Consider the following 7,524-nt stretch of genomic DNA (forward strand, 5'->3'; position numbering starts at 1 on the left):
CATAACATTTTGAGCTTTTGTACAATGAAACATGTCAAGAGAGTACCAACATGTACTGATATAATGTGCAATATCGTTTATAATAGCACGTCGTACACAAAATATATTTCGTTAACTGCTATAGTCTGTCTCTTTAAATGACGTATACTACTGTCGTTGTATCTTAGTTGAACAAAAACCAAATAAAATAAACACAGTGGTTATATTATCTGGACTATACCCAATTCATTACTAAGGAAAGATTCCAGAAATTCAGGCTGATCCATAAGTTGTTCTGTACAAAGAAACAAACGTAGCCGTTTTCTCTACTGTGAAAGAAAATGTTCACATATTTTACCTTCAGGCTTAGACAACTTCTTTATTTCAGAAGCGAATTTAGATGAGGGGCGGGGTCGGAGGTTCGTGGTGGATGTCATCACCGCCACCCAAAAAATGTCTTAAAAGAACGCTTCTAAGTGTAATACAAGTATGTTGGACATTTTAAAAACAATGAATCACGTCCTCTAAACACTATTCGTCACAAGCACATATCCAATACATGTGATGTCTCATGCAAATATAGTTTAGTAGAAAATAAAATGTACTAAAAGAACCTTCAAACGCCTACAAAGACATCTAAAATATATTCATTATACTATCATATAATGATTGTAACACTAAGCAAGCAGGACATGTATCATCATAGTCATTTGGTAATGACATTGCATCAGATAAAAAAGCCACGTTTTGAATTACTGCTCACTCTTTAAATAATTTGTGATAAGAAATTTCATAAAATTGGACTTGAAACTTGCTATTTATTGCAGTTAATAATTTGTTGTGCAATGGCATTCCATATTTGGACGCCAGGCTAACTGACATTTTTTCCCTAAAGAGTTCAGAATCTGATCTAAGCAAAACAAATTTTTCCCTCAAGCATCATATTACACTCAAGAAGCTGTACAAAGTACGTGAATGTCTATGTTACTATAGATCTGGTATATTTTGATGATACGTCTTTCAACGCTTTGTATGCAAGGGCACCAATGTAATATTTAATTATATATTCAGAGGAGGCCGCTCAGGAGGACTATAGGTTAGAGCATCCGCCTCGGATGCGGGAGGTCGCGGGTTCGAACCCCGGCCTAGCCATACTAAAGACTTATAAAAATGGAACAAACGGCCTCCTCTCTCGACTTTCAGTATTAAGAGGCTAGTGTTAGCCGCCTCGCTAGGCGCTCAGGATTAAGAGGTAAATGGTAGGCATGGTCAGCCTGATGTCATGGTAATGTGACTGGGTGGGACATTGTGCTACATGCCTGTGACATGATGCCCCAGTGCTAGACATCACTATGAACTGCCACACTGCAATATTGTTAAAACTACTTTAAAAATCCTAATCACACACATTGAAATGATACCATGTCACGTTCTGCAAACATATCTTTGCATGCTGTCATTGTGGTCTCATTCAACATTATTCACAACACTTGTAACATGTGGTTCGTTTAAGCAACGTGTCCAAATAAGTGCACTAGAAGTAATCATGAAGGCAAATAATGTAAGCACAATATAAAGTCTTTTGAGCGTCGTGAGAAAGATATTTGTTGAACAATCTTGTTAGAGGCTAGATTGGGATATACATTGCAGATGATTTTCAGCCAAGTTTAATAATTCATATATATATATATATATATATATATCGTTCTGATTGCACTGCATTTAGAAGGTGGATATCGATGAAATGTTTTAGAGAGTCCTGAATATTATCTTATGTTGCCTTGTTATTTTAGCAACTTTTAAAAGATCTGAGAAAGTGTGCATATCAATGCTATCGTAAAACATCTTACAATTTGATTTGAGTTTTTCTATATCATAAAATCATCCCTCTGATGTGGGTTAAAATGTATTCGCCCAAAGTAGTAAATGTTCATTATTGGTTATAGACCAGCACTTTCTCTATCACAGCGACAAGCGAAACATTGAACATACATGGTCCAAACAGAGCGTGCGAAACAGAGAATGTAATTTATCTTATATCAGGTAAGAGGATCTGTGTTCTTGAGTATGTCGAAGAAACTTAAAAGCTACACAACGGACCAATCTTTATGGGGCGAACTGGATGACAAAGAATCTGGAGAGAAGCCCAGTTGCAGAACACTTCCCGTCCCATTCCCAAGCTTTCAGGGACGTAACACCAATTGTAATTGCTTAGTAACACTAAATATGGTTCTGAAACCAGGCAAGGAATGTTACTTAATACGCCGCCTTGGAACATTCAAACCAAGCGGTTTACACAAAGGCTAGATAAAGACAACCACACGCAAATAAAATCATCATCTATTTATAGCCAGCACGTTTTGATTTAAATAATTATTTCATTTTGGTCATTAGTTACTATATTTACTACTATAACAATGAAATAAACGGGACATAATTTACGGTTAAGCCAATCTACATACAAAACAGATGCGGATATGGTTCATCCATTTCTAGGTACATATAAACTACTGCACAACATCATCAATAAGCTGAAGCCAAAGTATCAAACATTTTTAAGCTTTTATGTCAGTAGAAACAGTTATGTTAACTTTTGTATGTTTAAGTTTTTGTGTGTATTGTTTGTCTTGTCACTGTTTTGTGTTTGCCTTGAATAAACACAGTGCCAAAAGCGCTCAGGCTAGTTTCAAACTAGCATTGCATACTTTTACTATTGGTTGCAATGCATGCATGTATGTTCTTAGGCAAAACCGCATTTTAGTTAAATGTATGCTTAGACAAAATTTGGCTAGTGTATGGAATGCCTTTTTGTACAACTTACATGTATGGCTTTTAGAAATCGAAATCGGGATAACTGTACTTAAACGATACGAGATAGTTTAATAATTCTTTTTCCCGTAATTGATGCGTAATTTAACCCATTTGTGATGGTCAGTTTATTGTACATAAAGTCTGTTCATCATTTCCCACTCATTAGATGGAAAAACTCTCCGATCAAGAGAGAGAGAGAGAGAGAGAGAGAGAGAGAGATAGGTGTCGTTGGGACTTCTTTAAGCGGCGGTGTCACTCCATAGATACAGGTGTTACATCGTTAATATGTGCGAAGGGGTACTGGGATCGAACTGGAAACAGGAAGTCAAGGTCTAAGTCTATGGCAGCGATTCTTTATCAAAATTAAATAAAACTACACTAGCTATAGAAAACGAATTTGCACACATTTCATTAAAAATATATTTAAAAAAATTAAATTGCCAATAGTGCAAAAATGCTTAAGAGTAAAATATTACAAATTAATACCAAAGTTATTTTAAATCAAGTATATTATTAAATCTTTATTCTGAAACTAGAATTTATTTTGTGTAATTTGGAAGGTATTTTATTTCTAAATAAATTATTTGTAGCACGAAGTTGGTAGTAAACCATTTCTAACAGCTTCCGATTTCACTTGAGTTTTTCCATTTAATCAAATCAGGCCTCGTCCATTGGCTAAATGTTTTTGGCCCAGTTTTACTAAATGCACCTAATGAGAATCCTGTAGACCTTTTGACAAATGTCTGGTCAAATCCCATTATATAACTATAGAATAGTTTTACTGTCTGCTGGATCAGCCAGGGATACTTTAAGTAAGTCAACTTTTGGCTAAGTATTCTCAGAGTGGCGTGTTAACAAGTAATGTATATTTAGCCAAATTTAGCTATTTAATATAAAGTTGCACTTTACAAGCATTAATTTTTCCTCTTAGAAGGAAACCAAATGTTTGATAAATGTATTGTTAGCCAACATTTGGCTAGTGCCTACAATGCCTTTTAGCATTACCCTTTTGTATGGCTGTTAGTAACCTAATTGAAGATAACTGTTTGATCAGTCAAAATGTGGCCATCAACGTCACAGTCTCGTTCCTAAATGTACACATATGCTTAGCCAAGATTTGGCTAGTGTCTGAAATGACCTGTAGTATAACCTACAGGTATGTCTCTTAGAAACCCAGATTGGGTGGTATGTCTCTAAGAAACCCAAATTTGGCTAAATGTATATTTAGCCAAGTTTGGCTAGCTACTGTTATGTCCATTTTCATATCATACATGTATGGATCATAGGCAGTAATATCAATTTTGGCTAACTGTATGCTTGGCCACACATTTGCTTAATGCCTGTGGCCTCTAATTATAAATATTGGGTAAACATGCTGGAGACAATATATACAAAGCTCCTAAATTGAAGTTCTTTTTATTATAGCTCTGACAAAAACCTAAATGTCATACAAAATACGCAACAGAGAGATGGAACAACAATAATACTGATAGATACAAAACCTAGAGAAAAGCAAAAGTTTTTAAACAAATGTTTAAATTGACTAAATATTTATTTCACCCCCAACTGAAAGGGTGTAGATTGCACATGAAAATTAAACTGATGTATACAGCATGCATATGAAAAGTACCATGTAATAAATACAGCATGCATATGAAAAGTACCATATGACGAATACAGCATGCATATGAAAAGTACCATGTGATAAATACAGCATGCATATGAAAAGTACCATATGACGAATACAGCATGCATATGAAAAGTACCATGTAATAAATACAGCATGCATATGAAAAGTACCATATGACGAATACAGCATGCATATGAAAAGTACCATGTGATGAATACAGCATGCATATGAAAAGTACCATGTGATGAATACAGTATGCATATGAAAAGTACCATTTGATGAGGTGAGAATTTTATTTACACATTAAATAAGAGCTACGTTGACAAGGAAACAAACTATAATTAACAGAACGGAAATGTTAAAAGCTGACATGTTTGTTGAGTGTGAAGATTCCTATAGCATTTGCGTACTATATATACAAACAATATACACTTTATAGTGGTCTGATGGGTGCATGATATGGAGACAAATGTCCAAGATTACAAAAGCGTGCAATAATTCATTGTTTATAGAACAAAAAGATTTCTCTTTAATTTGTCCCTTTATTGTTATTGGCATTTTTCTTAATAAAAGATGCACTGAATCTGTATAATAGCCTTAACTTGAATGACGTTCTCAAGAGCCTAAACTTGAATGACGTTCTCAAGAGCCTAAACTTGAATGACGTTCTCAAGAGCCTACACCTGAATAATGTTCTCAAGAGCCTACACCTGAATAATGTTCTCAAGAGCTTACACCTGAATAATGTTCTCAAGAGCCTACACCTGAATAATGTTCTCAAGAGCCTACACCTGAATAATGTTCTCAAGAGCCTACACCTGAATAATGTTCTCAAGAGCCTACACCTGAATGATGTTCTCAAGAGCCTACACCTGAATGATGTTCTCAAGAGCCTAAACTTGAATGATGTTCTCAAGAGCCTAAACTTGAATGACGTTCTCAAGAGCCTACACCTGAATGATGTTCTCAAGAGCCTAAACTTGAATGACGTTCTCAAGAGCCTACACCTGAATAATGTTCTCAAGAGCCTACACCTGAATAATGTTCTCAAGAGCTTACACCTGAATAATGTTCTCAAGAGCCTACACCTGAATAATGTTCTCAAGAGCCTACACCTGAATAATGTTCTCAAGAGCCTACACCTGAATAATGTTCTCAAGAGCCTACACCTGAATGATGTTCTCAAGAGCCTACACCTGAATGATGTTCTCAAGAGCCTAAACTTGAATGATGTTCTCAAGAGCCTAAACTTGAATGACGTTCTCAAGAGCCTACACCTGAATGATGTTCTCAAGAGCCTAAACTTGAATGACGTTCTCAAGAGCCTAAACTTGATTAATGTTCTCAAGAGCCTAAACTTGAAAGATGTTCTTAAGAGCCTAAACTTGAATGATGTTCTCAAGAGCCTACACCTGAATGATGTTCTCAAGAGCCTAAACTTGAATGATGTTCTCAAGGGCCTAAACTTGAATGACGTTCTCAAGAGCCTACACCTGAATGATGTTCTCAAGAGCCTAAACTTGAATGATGTTCTTAAGAGCCTAAACTTGAATGATGTTCTCAAGAGCCTAAACTTGAATGATGTTCTCAAGAGCCTAAACCTGAATGACGTTCTCAAGAGCCTAAACTTGAATGACGTTCTCAAGAGCCTAAACTTGAATGACGTTCTCAAGAGCCTAAACTTGAATGACGTTCTCAAGAGCCTAAACTTGAATGACCTTCTCAAGAGCCTAAACTTGAATGACCTTCTCAAGAGCCTACACCTGAATGACCTTCTCAAGAGCCTAAACTTAAATGATATTCTCAAGAGCCCAAACTTGAATGATGTTCTCAAGAACCTAAATGAGCTTAGTGACACTTAAATTCTTTCATTTTGTATAGTTCAAGTGCTACTACTGAGGTCACAACTTATGTAACGTGACCAATTTAAAAAACTATATCATCCGCGAGGTATAGCACATAAGTGTGAACAGTATATTTTCTTGGTCGAGGTGTTTTCTACGACAGCCACCTGTTGCTTATCGGGTTGTGTATATCTGACAAAATACAGGTCAGTATTTGCAAATCACATCTGTTATTAATGCGGTTTTATTCAAATGTAAATTTGGCATGTCTCCTGAATTATACCCTATGTTTTGGTACGGTTACAGGGGAAGAAATCAATATTTACATTAAAAGTTTTCATATCGTATTACAGAAAAACTATGTTAATAACAGACCCTGCCCACACAAAAATGTGATACTGATTGCAATAGACCTTGGCCAAAAAATATGATACTGAGTTCAATAACAGACCATGGCCAGAAAAATGTGATACTGATTGCAATAACAGACCATGGCCAGAAAAATGTGATACTGATTGCAATAACAGACCTTAGCCATAAAAATGTGATACTGATTGCAATAACAGACCTTAGCCATAAAAATGTGATACTGATTCAATAACAGACCATGGCCAGAAAAATGTGATACTGATTGCAATAACAGACCTTGGCCAAAAAATATGATACTGAGTTCAATATCAGACCATGGCCTCAAAAATGTGATACTGATTGCAATAACAGACCTTGGCCTCAAAAATGTGATACTGATTGCAAAAACAGTCTGCAGATAAGTTATGATGACATTTGATCCAGACATTGTAATATGACTTTGGATCCAGACATTGTAAGATGACATTTGATCCAGACATTGTAAGATGACATTTGATCCAGACATTGTAAGAGGACATTTGATCCAGAGATTGTAAGATGACCTTTGATCCAGACATTGTAAGATGACATTTGATCCAGACATTGTAAGATGACTTTGGATCCAGACATTGCAAGATGACTTTGGATCCAGACATTGTAAGATACCTTTGATCCAGACATTGTAAGATGACATTTGATCCAGACATTGTAAGATGACTTTGGATCCAGACATTGTAAGATACCTTTGATCCAGACATTGTAAGATGACATTTGATCCAGACATTGTAAGATGACTTAGGATCCAGATATTGTAAGATATCTTTGATCCAAACATTGTAAGATGACTTTTGATCCAGACATTGTAAGATGACTCTGAATGTAATACATCTATTTTCATTAACAAAAGTCATG

Source organism: Sinohyriopsis cumingii, chromosome 11, assembly GCF_028554795.1.
Source record: "Sinohyriopsis cumingii isolate HCF-2022 chromosome 11, ASM2855479v2, whole genome shotgun sequence".
NCBI classification, from domain to species: Eukaryota; Metazoa; Mollusca; class Bivalvia; order Unionida; family Unionidae; genus Sinohyriopsis; species Sinohyriopsis cumingii.